Source organism: Antechinus flavipes, chromosome 3 (genome assembly GCF_016432865.1).
Source record: "Antechinus flavipes isolate AdamAnt ecotype Samford, QLD, Australia chromosome 3, AdamAnt_v2, whole genome shotgun sequence".
Classification (NCBI taxonomy): domain Eukaryota; kingdom Metazoa; phylum Chordata; class Mammalia; order Dasyuromorphia; family Dasyuridae; genus Antechinus; species Antechinus flavipes.
Genome location: NC_067400.1, coordinates 240463309 through 240481272, shown reverse-complemented (window position 1 = coordinate 240481272; position 17964 = coordinate 240463309). Strand labels below are relative to the sequence as shown.

At 32.9% G+C, this 17964-nt stretch overlaps 1 protein-coding gene across 3 annotated transcripts in view; it reads right to left on the bottom strand.

The window, feature by feature from the left end:
• USP25 (ubiquitin specific peptidase 25) overlaps positions 1-17964 on the bottom strand; it is a 187841-nt gene that overhangs the window by 163305 nt on the left and 6572 nt on the right. The gene's annotated exons all lie outside the window — the stretch shown is intronic.

Sequence of the window (17964 nt, the reverse complement as noted above, 5' to 3'; positions counted from 1 at the left end):
TGTTACTTTTATATAGCACTTTAATTTTTCTAAGACAAGTAGCATAAAATAGCGAAGAGAAGGCTGGCATTGGAGTTAAAAAGATTCGGTTCATATTTTGCTTCTGATATCCTACCCATGACACAATGGGTAAATCAATTAATCTCCTCAATGCCCCTAAGAAATATTTTGAAATGCTAAAGGCAACCTATATTGGGAAGGAACTTTTGAGATATAAAAATTGACACTGATAAAGGTATAGATTAAGGTCCAAAAAAAGGGAAAAAAACCTACAAAACTACAAAAAACCCGCACAAATTATAGTTATTGTAAATAGATTTTTTTAATAATCAGGGCAGAACTGAAATGCTAGTTCTGTGTTATCATGAAGCCTTTGGTAGTCTGGTGAAGCCTATGGACCATATAAATTTTTAAAAGTATATAATGTAAGATATACAATTACAAAAGCAACCAATTATATTGAAATACTTTATCACAGTACTTAAAAAAAAAAGTTAAGAACCTTTGGTGTTCAGCTGCTGGGTAAAAGTCAGTATCAATGACTAGGCAGTGTCAAACATCTACAGTTAAGCATTATGAAGATAAAAAGGCCAGAAAGAAGAAAATTTTAAAAAAGAATGAAAAACATCAAGAAAATGAGTATAGTGTCATGGAACCTGAGTAAAGTTCTAAAACAAAATAGGTAAATTCATTATTTCATAAAGATGAATGGAAATGGGACAGCAGTTTGAGAAAATTCAGGCTTAGATCAGAATCTTACACAACATATGCTCTAAATGGACAAGCAATCTAAAAATGTAAAGTAGATGGTCAGAGCAATGGTACATACCCAATAATCCCTGCTACCAGGGAGGCTGAGTTTAAGAGTTCTGAATTTAAGAAGATTAAGTCAATAACAGGTCTGCACTAAATCTGGCACCAATATAATGTACCCTTGAAAGCTGAAGACCACCTAAAACTGCCTAAGAAAGGACAGGCCATGTCAGAAATGGAAGAGGTCAAAGATCCGAGGTCAAATAGTAGTAAAATCAGCCCAATGAGTGACCACTGATTACACTTCCAATCTAGGCAAAAATAGGAAATCCAGTATCTCAAAAATCAATGACCGACAAAAGATATGAATAGACAATTTTCAGACAAAGAAATTAAAGCCATTCTAGCAATATGAAAAAATGCTCTAGGGGCAGCTAGGTGGTGCAGTGGATAGTGCACCAGCCCTGAAGTCAGGAGGACCTGAGTTCAAATCTGTTCTCAGACACTTAACACTTCCTAGCTGTGTGACCCTGGGTTAAGTTATTTAACCCCAATTGCCTCAGGGAAAAAAAAAAAAAAAAGCTCTAAATCAGTACTGATTTTAAAAATATAAATTAAGACACCCCTGAGATACCACTACACACCTCTCAGATTGGCTAGAATGACAGGAAAAGATAATGACAAATGTTTGAGGGGATGTGGGAAAACTGGACACTATTACATTGTTGGTGGAATTGTGAACTGATCCAATCATTCTGGAGAGCAAATTTGGAATTATGACCAAAGGGCTATTAAACTGTGCATATTCTTTGATCTAACAGTGTTTCTACTGAGCCTATCCTAAATAGAGTATTAAAAAGGGAAAAAAACCTACATGTGCAAAAATGTTTGTAGCAGTCCTTTTTGAAGCAGCAAGAAAGTATTGGGGAATGGCTGAATAAGTTATGATATATTATTGTTCTATAAGAAATGATCAGCAGGAGGATTTCAGAAAGGCCTGGGGAGACTTATGTGAACTGATGCTAAGTGAAATGAGTAGAACCAGGAGAACATTGAATATAGCAATGACAAAATCATGTGATGATCAATTCTGATGGATGTGGCTCTTTTCAACAATGAGGTGATTCAGGCCAATTCCAATAAACTTGTGATGAAGAGAGCATCTACATTTAGAAAAAGGACTATAGAGACTGAATATGGAACCCAACATAGTATTTTCACCTTTTTTCTTCTTATTTGCTTACTTTTTTCCTTATATTTTTTTCCTTTTTTGATCTGACTTTTCTTGTGCAGCGAGATAAACATGGAAATATGTATACAAGAATTGTACATGTTTATCATATGTTGTACTACTTGCTGTCTACAGAAGGGGGGAGGGAGAGAAATTGGATTACAGAGTTTTGCAAGAGTGAATGTTGAAAACTATCTGCGTGTATTTTTAAAAATAAAGAGCTATTATTAAAAAAAATCAACGAATGAATGAAAATTGTCACATTATTTAGAAATTTAAGTGTAGAATTACAGTAAAAATTCTTAAAACAGGGGAATATAAATAACCATAAAAACAAATAATCTTGATTAATTATATAAAATTTTAAGCATGAATACATAAATTTTTTAAAGTTTTCAATTAGGAAAAATATTGCCATAAAATAGTCAAAATGATCTGTGATCTCAAAGTGGATGGTCCTCCAATGATGTTGATCATAACAGCAATGTCTGCCCAACCCATAACTTATCTATTTCCTCCTAAAAGTTTACCACAAAAGATGAAGCAAACATGGAGGCTTTCCTCATTTTCTCCAATAATTACACACAGCAGTCAATCCACCAGCAGAGTCAAATCAAATCTAATCCTTCTTTAAAATGATTATCTTTCAGTAACTAAAGACAAGTATTATGACCTATTTTCCATCCCCAACCTGTCTGTAATTTAAGGTATACAGGCCCAATTCCTTCAACCTATCTTTCTGTTGCATAGTTTTAAGTCTCTCCTTGCTACCCTTGTTTTCCAATCATGCTTCACTATCTGTGTTCTAACAAACCCCCCCTCTCTAAAACACAGCATGCAGAACTGAACCTAATATTTAAGGATCTTAATTCAAAACTGTCCCTGGCAACACTATTCTACACTAATGAGGGTGCCAAGGGATATTTTAAATTTTCAAGGAAAACATAACAATACTCAACTTACAAACTACTAACTCAAGGGAATTCATGATTTCAACCTTAGATCACACAATCTTTCTTTGTATCACCTTCTCTAAAGTATGAGACATGTTTTTGGTTACATATATACTTTCAGCTTACTCCAGTAACTTTTAAAATTTATTTGCAACAACATGTCTTTCTAAAACTGGAGTTTTGGTGGTTGCTATGATAAAAAGCAAGGAGAAGGTGAAAATCAATGTGGATCAGGAAATCAGGAGGGTTGTATCAAATCTAATTCCAAAATTTAAGAAGCTGAACCCAACAGGCACATCCCCTTTAGTATATAGTTATGGTTATTTAAGAATGAAAAAATATTTTTTCAATTTATCTGTATTATTTTTCAAATAGTTACTAAATAAAATTTAGAACATAAATATTTATTGAGTTCTTTGTACCTAACTACTTAATAAATAGTTATTTCTTTTGGCCTGGGCCACCATAAAAAGATTAAGACACTAAAGATACCATGAACAGAGAAAGTTTGAAAACTTCTGTTCTAGTATCATAATATTAAGAACAAGAGAAAACTCAAAGGCAATCTAAGTCAACACCCTTAACATAGAGATGAATAAAGTGAGGCTTAGAGAAGTAAAGTGATTTTACCAATCACACAGGTATAGCAAGTAGTAGTTTTTGAACAATGTTCCTATAATTTCAGAGCCAGTATCCACGCTACCTCCATATAAGTGATCTGACAAGCAAAAAATACGATGAAACTATCAAACCTTCATCCCCTTTATTGTGAATAGAAAAGACTTCTATTAAAATATCTTTAAAAATCACAATAAAGTTTTTGGTTGACATGTCTGCTGGATTATCTTGAGGATAAAGCACCACATTTTTCCCCTTCAAATTAACTGCCATATGGCCAAATCTAAACTGTTCTAAGCCCAACTACTCAACAAATAGCATGACAAGTGACAGCAGACTCCATTTTATTATAGTAGAGCATGCAATCTTCATACTGAATCACCATCACCTAGATGGAGATTGCTAGTTTAAAAAGGAGTGAGTGGCTCTGGCTTCTAAGCCCAACTCAGTCCCTAACTTGCTATGTAAACTCATGCTATTAGATGAAAGACCAAAGTCATCTTTAGAATATCTGGCTGTACTTGTTAGATTAGCTAACATGACAGGAAAAGATAACAACAAATGTTGGAGGGGATGTGGAAAAATTGGGACACTGATACATTGTTGGTGGAACTGTGAACAGATGTGCAACCATTCTGGAGAGTAGTTTGTAACTATGCTCAGAAAGTTATCAAATTGTGTATACCCTTTGATCCAGCAGTGTTTTCATTGGGATTATATCCCAAAGAGATCTTAAAAGAGGGAAAGGGACCCACATGTGCAAAAATGTTTGTGGCTCTCCTCTTTGTAGTGGCAAGAAACTGGAAACTGAGTGGGTGCCCATAAATTGGAGAATGGCTGAATAAATTAAAGTATATGAGTTATGGAATACTATTGTTCTGTTAGTAATGACCAGCAGGATGATCTCAAAGAGATTTGGAGAGACTACATGAACTGATGCTAAATGAAATGAGCAGAACAAGAGATCATTATACATGGCAACAAGACTATACAACGATCAAGTCTGATGGACATGGCTCTACAATGAGCTGATTCAAACTAGTTCCATTTGTTCAGTCATGAAGAGAGCCATCTACACTCAGAGAGAGAACCATGGGAACAGAGTGTAGAACACTACATAGCATTCTCACTCTCTCTGTTATTTGCTTGCATTTTGTTTTCTTTCTCAGTTTTTCTTTTTCTTCCTTCTTGATCTGATTTTTCTTGTGCCGCAAGATAACTGTATAAATATGTATACATATATTTGATTTAATATGTATCTCTCAACATATTTAACATGTATTGGACTACCTGCCAGGTAGGGGAGGGGGTAAGGGGAAGGAGGGGAAAATTTGAAACAAAAGGTTTTGTAAGGGTCAATGTTGGAAAAATTACCCAGGCATATGCTTTGCAAATAAATTATTATTATTTTTTAATATCTAGCTGTTTTGTCATTAAAGGCAAGATAAACATCTGCAACCTATCCTCATAGGCTAAGAAAACTGTATAGCTAAAAAATACTTTAGAAAATATTAGTACAACCCCCACATTTTAAAGTGGCCCGCCCAAAATGAAACAGAGAGTAAACAGAAGGATTTTAACAAAAATCTTCTGCAGAGTCTGATTTAGAAATTGAGTCTGGTGACTAAGTTCAAAACTCTTTTTACCATACTATATAGTACAATACCTATTTATACTATACCAGCTTTGGCAGAATCTATACTTCCAGCCCAAAGGACTGAGAAATACAGAGAAAAGGATAAGATGCCATGTAGAGAATTGTGTTGCAACATCCTAAGAATGAGGGTAAGAGCCCAGCATCCAACTTGGGCTAGTTCTGTCCAAGAAAAAGTCACACAGTGCAGAAACTAGAATTGATGAACCGTGAATTGCCTAGTATAAGAGGAGGTTGAGATCTAGCCCACAGGGAAATCATTATCAGAAGGAAAGGAAGTCAAGCAAGAGGGGAAAATCAACTGAAATTACAAAATCTCCCAAGGGAAAAAAACACAAAGACTTTCCCATAAACAGATACTAAACCCACAAGGAAAACACAGAAGAAAAAATATATAGTTTCTGAAATAATAAGTTCAAATGTCACTTTAAAAAATTAAAGAGAAAAGATTCAACAGTTGATGAGAAGAAAATCCTGTGGATTATGAGAACATGGAACCAAAATATGCTTTACCTAATCTTTTTAAAAAAGAAATGAGAATTATGAGAGCAGCATTTATGGCTTGCATAGCAAATAATTTGCAGAATAGGCAAAATTGAATTTATGGTGATAATCAAAGAAGCAAAAGAAAGGACAACTTATTAGGAATGGAAACTTACAAAAGTAAAGGACATTCTGGAAGAAAACAAAAAGGCAATATATATCATTTAAATAAAGCACTGTGATTACAATAGGATCAAGGAGATAAGACTATTAAAAGTCTCTTCTGAACATAAGAAGTCAAAAAACTTGAACATCAAATGCAAAAAATAATACAAAGAAAACTGCTCAGAGTTTTGAACATAGAAACAAAAATGTTAACTGAAAAACTCCATAGTTTCATAGGTTAAAAAAAAAAGACAAAACACTTCATTAAAGTGACAAACTACAAAACTCATCATAATGGTTAAAGATAATACTATTATTAAGAAACAAAAAATTCTGCAAGGAAATCAGAAGAAAGATCTTCAAATCTAAAAGAAAGGAAATCTGAATAGCAGAAATACTATTCATCATTTACCAGAAAATATGAGGTAATTCAATATGGTAGCCAATGGTGAACTATCATGCAAATCTGAGCTTAATCATAAATGAAAAAAGATGGAGGGACAGCTAGAAGATGCAGTATTTGTAACACTAGCCCTGGAATCAAAAGGAAATTGGAGATGATCAAATCTGGTCTTAGATATTTATTGGCTGTGTGACATAACCCCAATCGCTTCCCCCCCCCTCCAAAAAAGAAACAACAAAAGAGATAACAGACATTCAGTAATAAAGGGGAATGTAAAATAGTCTTAGAAAGAAAACCAAACATGAAGTGATTATTTGTTTCTCAAACACTTCACACAATAAAAATGGAGAAGTGAATGAATATAGCCGCCAAGGACAACAATAGCAACCAAGTGTCAGAAGAGAGATCAGTAACATGTCTTTCTAAATGTACGTAACAGATTTTGTGTTTGAAAAGACAGGAATTCTGCCTTGAGAACTGGGGAGAGTTGAGTTCATAAGGGTGTACCTGGATTGGGAAGACATGTGTAAGGAAGGTGTTCAAGGAGAAAGTAGAAGTAATTGCTGGGCTGAATAACTGGGGACATCATGTTGTTGTTTTTTTTTGGGGGGGAGGGGAGGTGTCTTGCCATGGGGCAGTATCATGTATACAAATTGGCATTTCCTGACACTGGCAGTGGCAGAAAGTTCTTGAGAGGGAAAACCCAGAATGGTAACAAACAGAAGAAACAGAAGGAAAAAATCAAGAGTGGGAGAAAAAAAGGAGCAAAGAGGAATAGAGCTTAAAAAATGATAGGGTCCAGGAGTAGATTCAGGAACTGACATCCCAGACTTCCTTGCAAGGCCAAGATAATCAGCTACCTTGAAAGAGTAGGATGACTAGCTATCCAGTAAGGCCAGAATGTCTGGGCCACTGTATCAACAGGATGCTGACGAGTAATAAACAAAACATCACACTGTCATAGACACATTTCAGGTAAGGTGATAGCAACTTGACTCTTTGAATGGTGCAGTCTGAAAAACACACCCCCTGATTTTTCCCTATAAAAGATCCTGTTTGCTCCCTGCTGAGCCTATATCCTCTAAGAAACTTTGGGCCTGCTTTATAGCCTCACAACAAAACTTTGCTCCTTGACTTGGAGATGTTCTGAGCTGTTAATTCATTGGAAATGACTCCTCAAATTCATGATTTGTATCACATCATTTTTGGTACCCCACATGAAGATTAGTCTGATGACTCAGATCCTCTTTCAATCCAGGTAAGTTATCCTCCTTCACCCTATAGTTGGGTCACCCTTCCAGCACTCAGGAAGGCCTGTTGTGGCTTTGGGTCGGCCCATCATGGGCTCTGGCAGACTTCCCTATTGGTAAGGGTTGCTTTGTCTCTCCAAACACCCACAATTCATTTTTCTCTCCCCAAGATGCCAGTAGGGGTGAGTAAGTATAGGAGCGCACCCTTTTTCACGGCTTACAGAAAAGTGGGCCAGTCTCCTTCTATACTCCAGAATTCACCCGTAAGCTGCCTTTTCTAAAAGTAAAAGAAGCTGTCTCCAAGACCTTAAAAAGGGATGCCTTGGATTCTTTTGTTACTCAATATTATCTAGAGCAGTGGTTCTCAAACTTTTGTTTTCAGTATCTTTATCCTATTAAAAATTATTGAGGATTTCTCCAAAGTATTTTTGTTTATCTGGATTATATTTATAGACATTTACCATATTGGAAATAAAAACTGTTTTTGAATTTGAGGACCCTCTAAAAGCGTTTCAGAGATCCCCAGGATTCTCTAGACCATACTTGAGAACCACTGAGAGAGTCAAGAAAAAATGGTCCATCAACAGGTCTCTAATTTACACCACCTGCAGCTCAATCTACCACCAAAAGGATAAATGGACTAAAGTTCTATATGTCCAGTCCTTTATGACCCCCCTTAAGATGTAACTCTGTGGCAACAGTACAAGATGTTCTTAGGCAAATTCACACCAGGCAGAATAAATGGGGAACAATCTAATCTTCTTGAAGATCTCTTCCTTACAACTCCCAGAGCCTCTGTTCCTCCTCCAAAGGAACCAAATAATAATCCCTTTCTGGAAGCTTATAAACTCTGATTGGATCTTCCTCCTCACCCACCAAACTCTCTTTCCTATTGGTCCCCCAGATCCTCAAACCATGAACCAGACTCTTTAACTTCCCAGCAATCCCTCTTCTCATTCTCTCCTCAAAATCCCAATTTACCCAGTTTATAGATCCTGCCCTTTGAGAAAAGTGGCGGAGTTGAAGGTAAGGAGGGGGAGAACAATTAGAGTTCGCGTCCCTATCTCAATAATCTCTCCCAAATTAAGCAAAAACTTGGCTGTTACTCTAAGGATCCTACCAAATTCACCAAGCACCAATTGGATCTCATCTGGGCATTTAAGCAACAAGAGGTTAGGGCAGAGAGGAAAGAGAGAATCTATTTCTCTTTCTCCCCTCCTACTGACAGCAGCAGCCTAAAGAGGGTTGGATGTATGGAAGAGATAGAGAAAATAAACTCAGTGTAGTGAAGATTATTTAAGATATGATGGTAAACACAAATAGGAGAAGCGTCAGATCAGAAGTTGTAACTGGTTTGCACTGCAATGTGAACAGAAAATTTGAGTTTGAAACTTTTGGGAAAAGAGAAACAAAGTTTGCTGTCACTTTAAAATTCCAGCAGTGTATCAGGAAGCAGGCTTGAGGGCTGTGTCAGTGAAAGTTTCAAGGAAAGGATTTGCACTTTGAGATAAAGTGGTACTTAACCCTCAGTTTTGTGTGAATCAGGAAACACTCAGAAAGTAATTGAGATTGAGTGGAACATTAAATTAGAATTTAGGAATGTGTTAAAATTGAAAACTTGCCAGTAAATTATATGAGATTCCAACCTATTTTTGTGATAATTTATATTCTACCTGAATTTTATGAATTGTCTTGTTTTCTCCCTAAGACAAAACAGAAATTTATTTAAGGGAATTGGAGGTGGGAAGCCCAAGACTCCCTGGAAACTCCCAAGGAAAGGAAAATCTTCTACCTGTTGGGTCTACTGAATGGTGAGAAAGACAAAATAAATATTAATTGATAAAATAACAGGTGCTTTTTGAGATTATGGAACCCTGATGTGGCTTGTCATCCAATAACCTGACTATTTTAAAGTATGAACTGAACAACTCAAAGAAAGCATAAAGTTTGTTTAATACCTGTTTTGTTATTTTTATCAGCTTTGCTATCCATATTTTATGATAAATGCAATTTAGAAAAAAGGGTATTTCCACCTTTGCTTGTAGTTAAGATATTATACAACTATTTGGCTATCACTTATGAAAATTGCAAGCCTTTTTATTAAGTTATTTGGAATTCTTGTCATATGTTAAAATCTAAAATTGGTAACTGGAAAGGAGGGGAAGAGGTGAAAGCCTTTTCTGGATTGATTCTGCTTATTCAGAACAGTTCACTGAGAGGGGGAGAGGTAATGTAAAAGAGCATAGAACACAACTGCTCTAAAGGACAGATACAGTGGGCAAACAGGAGCAGCAGACTCAAACCTTCTATGGAGTTCCTATTGACTCCCCATAATTTTTAAACTTGTCATTGAAATCATCAATATGGGCAAAATCATCAGTCCTGAGAAGAGAACAAACAAGAAATGGGCTTACTGAGAATCTGGAAATGTATTGTATAGAAGTGATTTCTAATGATTGACCTTTACTCCAGGATGAATTTAAACTTGAGAAGAAAAGAAAAATAAGTGAAATATTTTAAATGAAATCTCTTATGTGTGTCTTGGTAAACTATGTTTATTGCAATTCCATGAAAGTAAAAATAACTACATCTAGTCTTACACTGTGATTAGTAAAACTTGCTATTTGAAATAAAATATCTTGGAACTGTAACTGATTTTATTTTAATTCTGAATTCAGGTATGACTGGTTAGTGGATAATTAAGTCAGTAACCCACCATTGGAGAGAAATGCCACAAACTACTCAGAGTGTTGTGATCCTGAAACTTGTAACAGATAGACCTCTGTATTTGGCCAAAATCTGGGAGAACAATATTTGGCTTAAACTTAAGATAGGATCCTTCTGGTTCAGCTTCTCAAATGTATTCCTTTGAACAGGAATGTTTCCCACCTGATTTTTCCTGAATCTGACTATGAGATGGAATTGTTACTGTATGAGTGCTTGTCAACAGTGTCTCTTACCTAAAGTTAAACAAAGCTAAGGATGCTTTATCCTGCCATATGCATGTATCTTTAGGCTTAAGTCTGAAAGATCAGTTTGATGCTGTTATAATTAGGGCAAATGGTTGATAGAAAACAGGACAATGTGAATATGTAAGATCTACTGTTTTCAGTCTAAATGTGTGTTCAGTAAGAAATAGTATTTCAGTATACTTCAGTACAAACTTTCTGCCTTCTTTTACTTGTTTAATTCATACTGAACTGATTTTCTGTCATTATATTAGAGAAGAATAGTAATTTATGAGCCATCTTGTATCACCCTAATAATTTTATTTATGTTTACTATTTGATTTGGAGTTCGCTAGATTTGTTTCCCCGAGGCTCCAAGAGATTCATTTTCAAATGATGACCAACATTGGATTCTATCCTAATTCTGATCATGAGACTCAGTACCCTGCTTCAACCAACTTCCAGGCCCTTGAGTTCTATACCCCTCCAAGTGGAACTCATGAAGCAAAGATAGCTCTCTGCTCACTTCCAACAAGAATTCTTGTAGCTCTAGAAAATGAGAAAAATGTCCCTTTGTCACAAATGACTTTGGCTTCCACTTAATTTGAGAAGGGAATGATGAGGGGGGTCCAGGAGCAGATCCAGGAACTGATGTCCTGGGCTATCTTCTTGTAAAGTCAGGATGCCTGGACCACACTATACCAATAGGATGCTGGTAAACAATGAACTAAAAAAAATCACATTAATACACAATATCAAACAGGATGATGACAACTTGACTGATGTTACAGCTGGAAAACATACTCCCGAGTAGTTCTCTATTAAAAACTCCTTTTGCTCCCTGCTGAGTTTAATAGTTCCTCTAAGCAGCTTTTAGCCTACTTTAAAGCATCACAATAAAGCTTTATCCCTTGATTTGAAGATGGTCTGAGCCTACAAATTCTTTCAGAATAATTTTGCAAATTCACATTTTTACCAAGAGATATAGAACTGTCTTTACAATAGAAGATTTTTTTCATCATAAGTTTAAAAAAAGCGTATTAGAGATTAATGAGGGAAAACAAAAGATGATTCTCATAATATTAAAAAAAATTAAGTAGAATAAAAATCCAATACAATAAAGAAGTGACAGATTATATAAGAAAACAATATGATGTAATTTGCTTGTAAAATAAAATATAGAAAATAAAACCATGAACAGAATAAAGTTGAGTGAATGAGGAAGAAAAAAAAATCACCCATGTAGAGAGTAAATCTAAAAGAGCAAGAATTGCAATCATTGTATATGACAAAGCAAAAAGAAACATTCAAAAAATAAAAAAAGGGATAAACAAAGAAACTACCTTACAATGAAAGGAATCATAAACAAACCAAATGCCAGAAGGAAAACTTACAGAAATATTATAGTCAACTTTCAAAGTTATCAGGGTTAAGGAGAAAATACTAGGAGCAATAAGAAAAAAATCAATTCAAATACTCTAGAGCAAGAATCAGAATTATATAAGACCTAGCCACTAAATTCAAAAACCATAGGTACTGGAACACTATAATTCGGAGAGCAGAAAAGCTGGGATTTGGGCCAAAAATAACTTATCTAGAAAGTTTAGTATTGTCATGATTGACACACGAAAATAACACAAAAATACATGAATAAATGTAATTTTTTAAAAAGGACATTTAATGAACTGAAAGACTTCTCGGCATTTGTCACAAAAAGACCAGCACTTATAAGATTCAAAAAAAATATAAGATTAAACAATAAAGATCAATAAGAACTTAATAAAGTTAAATTGTTTACTTCTTATATGTGAAAACATTAGTACTTGGGCAGTTTCAAAGAAAGGTGGGAACTGACCTCTGAGTATGATGAGGAGATTTTAAAACGACAAAACTGGATAGAAAAAGGTTTTAAAAAGCAATTATCTTATGCAAATGAAGTGTAGGAAGAAAAAACTGACAGAAAACAGGTAGAGGTAGAACTGGTAATAACACTCATCAGACCTGAGTTTAAAAAGAGAATAACATACATCTAGAATAATATAAAAATCTAAATTTAGCAAGAAATAAAAGGGAGAAATGACAGGATTGGGGAGAGCTTTAAGAAAGTAATATAAATTAAGATTTAGATGGATAAGTAGAGAGGAAAAAAATGAAGGGACTTTGAAAAGAGATGACAAAATAAGGAATATGAGAGTAAGGGGAGAGGTTATTATGAGGGAGATTCTCTAAAAAGGTGTGAACTAGGCAGATGATGATTAGAAATAAACTAGAGGATTGATAAAATAGAAAGATTAAGAAGGACAATAATGAAGAAAAATAGAATGGGAAGAAACATACAAATAGTAATTATAATTTTGAATACAAACAGGATGATCTCACAAATAAAACAGAAACAGCAGAATGAATTAAAAACCAGAACCTGGCCATATGTTGCCTACATGAAACAAATTAAAAATTGAGATACTCATAGTTAAAATAAAGAGCTGGAGTATATTCTATTATGCCTCAGCACCTCAAAAAAAAAAAAAAAAAAGCAGAGGTAGCAATCATGATCTCAAAATTAAAGCTAAAATAGATTTAATTAAAAGAGATAAACAAGGAAACTACATTATGATAAAAGGTACCATAGAGAATAAAGCAATATGAATATTAAACCTATATGCAACAAATACTATAGCCTCTAAATTTTTAAAAGAAAAGCTAAATGAATTACAAGTATAAGTTGTTAGTAGTACTTAACAGTGGGGGACTTAAAGTTCCTCTCTCAAAACTAGATAAACTAACCAAAAAATAAATGAGGAAGAAATTAATTGATTAGAATTTTAGATAAGATAGATATGATAGATATTTGAAAAAAAACTGAATGGAAATAAAAAGTAGTAGATTTTTTTTTTCTCAGCAGATTATGGTACCTTTACAAAGAGTGACAATATATTAAAGCATGAAAATTTTACAGCTAAAAGCAAAAAAGTATAAATTTCAAATGCTTTATAGACCACAATGAAATAAAATTATATCTAATAAGGGACCATGAAAACTTAGAAAAAAACTAAGTGGAGACTAAACCTAATCTGAAAGAATAAGTGGATTAAAGAACAAATCACAGTAACAATAAAATTCATTAAAGAAAATGAAAATAATGAGACAACAAATCAAAAATTATGGTATACAGCAAAAGCAATAATCACAATAAAATTTATATCTCTAAATGCTTACATCAATAAAACAGAGAAAAAAGCAGATCAATGAATTGGGCATGCAATTTAAAAAAAAACTAGGAAACAAATAAAAAATTTTCAATTACACACTAAATTTGAAATCCTAAAAATTAAAGATGCAATGAATAAAACTGAATATAAGAAAATCACTGAATTAATAAGTAAAACTAGGAGTTGACACACACAAAAAATAATTATAAGGAGTTCTTTTGCCCAATTATGTCAATAAATTTAATTATGTAAATGAAAATGAAGAATACTTACAAAAATACAAATTATCTAGAATAGCTTTAACTTTGAGATCATGATTGCTATCTCTGCTTTTTTTTTTTTGCAATGATTCGAGCATAATAATTTCTATTCCAGTTATTAATTTTAACTCTGTACATCTCTCTCATTTTAAAATGTGTTTCTTGTAAAGAATATATTGAAAAATTCTGTTTTTAACTCATTTTATTTCTCTTTCTATTTTATGGGTAAGTTCATCCCATTCTCATTTAAAGATATGACTATTTGTATATTGCCCTCCATTCTATTTTTCCTCATTATTGTCCTTCTGTGTCTCTCTTTTTACCTTATTATTTTTCTAAGTTTACTTCTAACCATCACTTGCCTCATCCACATTCTTTTAAAGAATCTAAATAAGCCTATTTTAGAAAAGAAAATTGAACAGGCCATAAATTGAACAGGCTTCCTAAGAAAAAAGCACTAGAACCAGATGGATTTACAAGTGAATTTTATTAAATATTTAAATTTTGTGTGTGTGTGTGTGTGTGTGTGTGTGTGTGTGTATACATATATATATATATATATATATATATGTATACAAATATATATATATATATAAATATTTAAAGACTAATTGCAACATTAAATAAATGATTTGGAATCCTGTCAAACTCCTTTCATGAAATATTTATGATAACTAATAGCTAAAAATCAGGAAGAATAAAAAGAAAGAAAATAAAGAACAATTTCATTTAAAAATGTTAGTAAAAATCCTAAATAAAATACTAGCTAAAAGATTACATGATATATTACAAAAATTATACATTATGAGCAAATGGAATGCAGAAGAAATCTGTTAACATAACTGTGAGAATTAAAATTGTAAGGATTTTTTTTCCCACTGTTGAAAAGTTTCAGTCTTACAGCCTCCCTCTCTGTTACCATAGTAGAAAAGAATGTGATGTAAGTTTTAAGGTCAGTACATCCTGGCTGAAGAGAATTAAAGAATGTCTCAAATCAACAGAAGTAATGGTAGGGGCTAGTTGAGTACAAATGACCTGGATTTATGCCTCAGGCAAGCAAAATTTTTGTAACTGGGCATGCTTAATAAACCTCATGCATATTAACTTCTCCTCCTTTAAGGAGGAAACATCCAACAGTTCTGAACATATGATGCTGTGGCAAAGGGAAGGGAAAATATGGAAACATAAAAAGAAGTGCACATAGTAGTAATGTCATAAAATATTAGACTTTGGAGAGGTCTCCTTTAATTGAAATTATGAGGAAGGGATGAGGAGGCAGGGCAAGTTTATGGAATATAGCTGTTGGTTCTGCCTTCTGTAAATCTCATTTATACCTCCTCAAAGGGATACGGCACCCACTTCTTGCAAGAAACACAATAATTCCTCCACTCCAAGAATTTAGGATTGAAGTTTTCATTTTTAACAATAATTGATTATATCAATAATAAAAATAACCAAAAATATTATATGATCATATCAATAGATGCAGAAAATAAAGTACAATACTCATTTCCATTAAAAACAATAAAAAGTTTAAGTATAAAGGGACTTTTTCTTAAATTTAAAGCATTTATCTAAAATCAGCAAGCATAATTTATAATGGAGATAGTTAGAAAGCTTCACAGTAAGATCAGGTATTTAACAAGGATGCCCCATGTCACCAATATTCAATATTGTATTCAAAATCTGAGCAATAAAAGAAGAAAAAATAGAAGGAATCAGAATGAGCAGTGAGGTAGTAAAATTATCTCTTTGTATATAACATGTTAATATAAAGACTCAAAGATTATCTGAAATAATTAAAATTTTCATCAAAATAGTAGAAGATAAATCCATATAAATCACTATAATTTCTATATATCACCAATAGCACCCTGCAGGAGGCGATAGCTAGAGAAATTCTACTTAAAATAAAATACCTGGGAGTACACCTGACAGTGACTATGTGAACAAAATCATTTTAAAAAATCAAACAACTATGTATACAAATAAAATCAGATTTAAATAAATGGGGAAACACTGACTGTCCAGGTACGCAAGAACAACATAATAAAAATGACAATCTTATCGAAATTTATCTATTCTATGCCATCCCAACTGAATAACCAAAAAAAAAAAAAAATTTACTGAGCTAGAAAAAATGATAAAATTTATGTGGAAGAAGAAAAAAGTCAATAATATCAAAGGTATGAATGGAAAAATTTTTTAACAAAGGAGGCTTAGTAGTATCAAATCTTAAACTATATTATAAGGCAGTAATTTTCAATACCATCTGATACTGGATAAGAAATAAAAAGGTAGATCAATGGAAAAGAATAGACATATAATTTACAGCAGCAAATGAATATAGTTTGAAGACCACGTTTTTAGAACAAGGATTCATTATTTGGTAAAAATTGTTGGAAAATCTGTCTGGCAGAAATTGGACATAATAGAACAATATCTTCTACCATTTATTAAGATAAGGTAAAAACAACAACTCCCCCACCACACACAAGCAAAACATGATCTAGAAATTAAAAAAAAAATTTTTAAGAAAATTTGAAGAACATGGAACAAACATATTACCTATTATTAGACTTAAGAGATAAGGTGAACAATTTATAAATACACAAAGGATAGAGAGCACTGTAAGATATAAAATGGATAATTTTGATTACATTAGGTTAAAAGGATTTTGTACAATGTACAAACTGGAGAGAAATACTTTTTATAATCAGTTCTTCAGATAAAGGTCTCATATCTCAAACATATAAAGAATTTTGTCAAATCTGTAAGAATACATGTCATTCCCTCGTTGATATAGGGTCAAAGGATATAAACAAGCAGTTTTTAGATAAAAACATCAAAACAATTTATAGTAATATAAAAAAGTTCTAAATAATTATTGATTATAGAAATGCAAATTAAAACAATCTTGGGGTATCGGATTTGACTGAAGGATAAAGGTATGAATATTGGAAGAATGCAGAAAGGCTGGAATTCATTGTTGGTGGAAGTGTGAAGTGATCCGACCATTTTGGAGAACAATCCAGAATTATGTCCAAAGAGTTACTAAACTGCCTATATACCCTTTGACCCAGCAATACCACATTTCCCAAAGATAATTAGAGAAAAAAAGAAAATAACCCTTATGTGCTAAAATGATTATAAAAGCTCACTTTGTGGTGACAAAGAATTAGAAACTGAGGAGATGCAGAATAATTGGGAATGGCTAAACAAGTTATGGTATATGATTGTGATAGAATACTAATGTTCTCTAAGGAATGATAAGCTTGATCCAAGAACAAAATAAATAGATCTGCATGAAATAATGAAAAGCAAAATAAGTCATTTTGACTTCTATAAATACTCAAATTAACTACAAAGGATATATGAAGGAAGACACTATCTGCATCCAGAGAAATAAATAGAGGTGATAAATAGATGTGCCCATTTTCAAGTAATGTCTAAACAAACCATGATACTTGTTCATGATGGAATATTGCTTTGTTATAAGAAATGATGAACTGGATGATTTTTGAAAAAAAGCATGTAAAGATTTGTACAAAATAATGAAGAGTAAAATTAGCGCAATCAAAAGAATGTTGAATACAGTAACAGTAATATTGTTTAAGAACAACTTTGAACAACCAAGTTATTCTATTATTCTATTCTATTATTAATTGCAAAATGCAAACAAGATACTGTTTACATCCAGAGGAAAAAAACTGATATTTATATGTGTGTGTATAAATATATCTACACATGTATATAAGTGTATATATACATGCATATATATATATGTGTATATATACAATGTGTACACTTATATGCATATGTATGGATACACATGCATGCATACATACATATTTGTGTCTAATGGTTGCTCCAGGGTGGAGGTGGGGGAAAGGAGGTAGTGAGAAGAAAAAAGTTACATAACTTTGTTGTATATTTAAAATAGCAAGTTACATGTAATAGATATGCAAGTTTCAGTTTCAAAAAAATAACAAATGTGATTAATACAGATAAACATGGAAAGCTCTACATAAGCTAAT